The sequence below is a fragment of the Doryrhamphus excisus genome, chromosome 7 (genome assembly GCF_030265055.1).
Source record: "Doryrhamphus excisus isolate RoL2022-K1 chromosome 7, RoL_Dexc_1.0, whole genome shotgun sequence".
NCBI classification, from domain to species: Eukaryota; Metazoa; Chordata; class Actinopteri; order Syngnathiformes; family Syngnathidae; genus Doryrhamphus; species Doryrhamphus excisus.
The window spans coordinates 13,343,628-13,346,127 of record NC_080472.1 but is presented as its reverse complement, the minus strand read 5'-3'; the positions used below and the strand labels follow the sequence as shown (position 1 = coordinate 13,346,127).

At 52.3% G+C, this 2,500-nt stretch overlaps 5 non-coding genes and 7 pseudogenes across 5 annotated transcripts in view; all 12 read left to right on the top strand.

Annotated features, from left to right (window-relative positions):
* The window catches only part of LOC131133353 (5S ribosomal RNA), a 119-nt pseudogene extending 99 nt beyond the window's left edge, over positions 1-20 (top strand).
* Positions 21-132: 112 nt separating this feature from the next.
* On the top strand, positions 133-251 carry LOC131133402 (5S ribosomal RNA). The gene has a single exon (XR_009130874.1). It is a non-coding gene; the product is annotated as a 5S ribosomal RNA (ribosomal RNA).
* Positions 252-363: 112 nt separating this feature from the next.
* LOC131133989 (5S ribosomal RNA) lies at positions 364-482 on the top strand. Its single transcript, XR_009131261.1, has one exon. It is a non-coding gene; the product is annotated as a 5S ribosomal RNA (ribosomal RNA).
* A 112-nt stretch (positions 483-594) lies between these two features.
* On the top strand, positions 595-703 carry LOC131133304 (5S ribosomal RNA; annotated as a pseudogene).
* Positions 704-815: 112 nt separating this feature from the next.
* Positions 816-924, top strand: LOC131133427 (5S ribosomal RNA; annotated as a pseudogene).
* Positions 925-1,036: 112 nt separating this feature from the next.
* On the top strand, positions 1,037-1,145 carry LOC131133347 (5S ribosomal RNA; annotated as a pseudogene).
* Positions 1,146-1,257: 112 nt separating this feature from the next.
* Positions 1,258-1,376, top strand: LOC131132888 (5S ribosomal RNA). Its single transcript, XR_009130472.1, has one exon. It is a non-coding gene; the product is annotated as a 5S ribosomal RNA (ribosomal RNA).
* Positions 1,377-1,488: 112 nt separating this feature from the next.
* LOC131133430 (5S ribosomal RNA) lies at positions 1,489-1,597 on the top strand (annotated as a pseudogene).
* A 112-nt stretch (positions 1,598-1,709) lies between these two features.
* Positions 1,710-1,828, top strand: LOC131133409 (5S ribosomal RNA; annotated as a pseudogene).
* A 112-nt stretch (positions 1,829-1,940) lies between these two features.
* On the top strand, positions 1,941-2,049 carry LOC131133369 (5S ribosomal RNA; annotated as a pseudogene).
* Positions 2,050-2,161: 112 nt separating this feature from the next.
* On the top strand, positions 2,162-2,279 carry LOC131133120 (5S ribosomal RNA). The gene has a single exon (XR_009130701.1). It is a non-coding gene; the product is annotated as a 5S ribosomal RNA (ribosomal RNA).
* A 112-nt stretch (positions 2,280-2,391) lies between these two features.
* Positions 2,392-2,500, top strand: part of LOC131133789 (5S ribosomal RNA) — a 119-nt gene continuing 10 nt past the window's right edge. The window contains exon 1 of the ribosomal RNA XR_009131066.1: positions 2,392-2,500. This exon is cut by the window's right edge and continues 10 nt beyond it. This is a non-coding gene — a ribosomal RNA (5S ribosomal RNA).

Here is a 2,500-nt window from a genome sequence, read left to right as displayed (position 1 = left end):
AATACCAGATGCTGTAAGATTTTTATGGTTTCTGCTCTTGCCTGACAGCAGAGGGCGCTGTTTGACACTTTTTGCTGGAGTCTAGTTTGGCCTGCGTCGCCTTCAAATAAGATCTTTTCAGTTGTCTTTGCAGCTTACGGCCATACTACCCTGAAAACGCCCGATCTCGTCCGATCTCGGAAGCTAAGCAGGGGCGGGCCTGGTTAGTACTTGGATGGGAGACCGCCTGGGAATACCAGGTGCTGTAAGCTTTTTATGGTTTCTGCTCTTGCCTGACAGCAGAGGGCGCTGTTTGACACTTTTTGCTGGAGTCTAGTTTGGCCTGCGTCGCGTTCAAATAGGATCTTTTCAGTTGCCCTGGCAGCTTACGGCCATACTACCCTCAAAACGCCCGATCTCGTCCGACCTCGGAAGCTAAGCAGGGGCGGGCCTGGTTAGTACTTGGATGGGAGACCGCCTGGGAATACCAGGTGCTGTAAGCTTTTTATGGTTTCTGCTCCTGCCTGACAGCAGAGGGCGCTGTTTGACACTTTTTGCTGGAGTCTATTTTGGCCTGCGTCGCCTTCAAATAGGATCTTTTCAGTTGTCCTGGCAGCTTACGGCCATACTACCCTGAAAACGCCCGATCTCGGAAGCTAAGCAGGGGCGGGCCTGGTTAGTACTTGGATGGGAGACCGCCTGGGAATACCAGGTGCTGTAAGCTTTTTATTGTTTCTGCTCTTGCCTGACAGCAGAGGGCGCTGTTTGACACTTTTTGCTGGAGTCTAGTTTGGCCTGCGTCACCTTCAAATAGGATCTTTTCAGTTGACCTGGCAGCTTACGGCCATACTACCCTGAAAACGCCCGATCTCGGAAGCTAAGCAGGGGCGGGCCTGGGTAGTACTTGGATGGGAGACCGCCTGGTAATACCAGGTGCTGTAAGCTTTTTATGGTTTCTGCTCTTGCCTGACAGCAGAGGGCGCTGTTTGACACTTTTTGCTGGAGTGTAGTTTGGCCTGCGTCACCTTCAAATAGGATCTTTTCAGTTGACCTGGCAGCTTACGGCCATACTACCCTGAAAACGCCCGATCTCGGAAGCTAAGCAGGGGCGGGCCTGGTTAGTACTTGGATGGGAGACCGCCTGGGAATACCGGGTGCTGTAAGCTTTTTATGGTTTCTGCTCTTGCCTGACAGCAGAGGGCGCTGTTTGACACTTTTTGCTGGAGTCTAGTTTGGCCTGCGTCGCCTTCAAATAGGATCTTTTCAGTCGACCTGGCAGCTTAGGGCCATACTACCCTGAAAACGCCCGATCTCGTCCGATCTCGGAAGCTAAGCAGGGGCGGGCCTGGTTAGTACTTGGATGGGAGACCGCCTTGGAATACCAGGTGCTGTAAGCTTTTTATGGTTTCTGCTCTTGCCTGACAGCAGAGGGCGCTGTTTGACACTTTTTGCTGGAGTCTAGTTTGGCCTGCGTCACCTTCAAATAGGATCTTTTCAGTTGACCTGGCAGCTTACGGCCATACTACCCTGAAAACGCCCGATCTCGGAAGTTAAGCAGGGGCGGGCCTGGTTAGTACTTGGATTGGAGACCGCCTGGGAATACCAGGTGCTGTAAGCTTTTTATGGTTTCTGCTCTTGCCTGACAGCAGAGGGCGCTTTTTGAAACTTTTTGCTGGAGTCTAATTTGGCCTGTGTCGCCTTCAAATAGGATCTTTTCAGTTGCCCTGGCAGCTTACGGCCATACTACCCTGAAAACGCCCGATCTCGTCCGATCTCGGAAGCTAAGTAGGGGAGGGCCTGGTTAGTACTTGGATGGGAGAAAGCCTGGTAATACCAGGTGCTGTAAGCTTTTTATGGTTTCGGCTCTTGCCTGACAGCAGAGGGCGCTGTTTGACACTTTTTGCTGGAGTCTAGTTTGGCCTGCGTCGCCTTCAAATAGGATCTTTTCAGTTGACCTGGCAGCTTACGGCCATACTACCCTGAAAACGCCTGATCTCGGAAGCTAAGCAGGGGCGGGCCTGGTTAGTACTTGGATGGGAGACCGCCTGGGAATACCAGGTGCTGTAAGCTTTTTATGGTTTCTGCTCTTGCCTGACAGCAGAGGGCGCTGTTTGACACTTTTTGCTGGAGTCTAGTTTGGCCTGCGTCACCTTCAAATAGGATCTTTTCAGTTGACCTGGCAGCTTCGGCCATACTACCCTGAAAACGCCCGATCTCGTCCGATCTCGGAAGCTAAGCAGGGGCGGGCCTGGTTAGTACTTGGATGGGAGACCGCCTGGGAATACCAGGTGCTGTAAGCTTTTTATGGTTTCTGCTCTTGCCTGACAGCAGAGGGCGCTGTTTGACACTTTTTGCTGGAGTCTAGTTTGGCCTGCGTCGCCTTCAAATAGGATCTTTTCAGTTGACCTGGCAGCTTACGGCCATACTACCCTGAAAACGCCTGATCTCGTCAGATCTCGGAAGCTAAGCAGGGGCGGGCCTGGTTAGTACTTGGATGGGAGACCGCCTGGGAATACCAGGT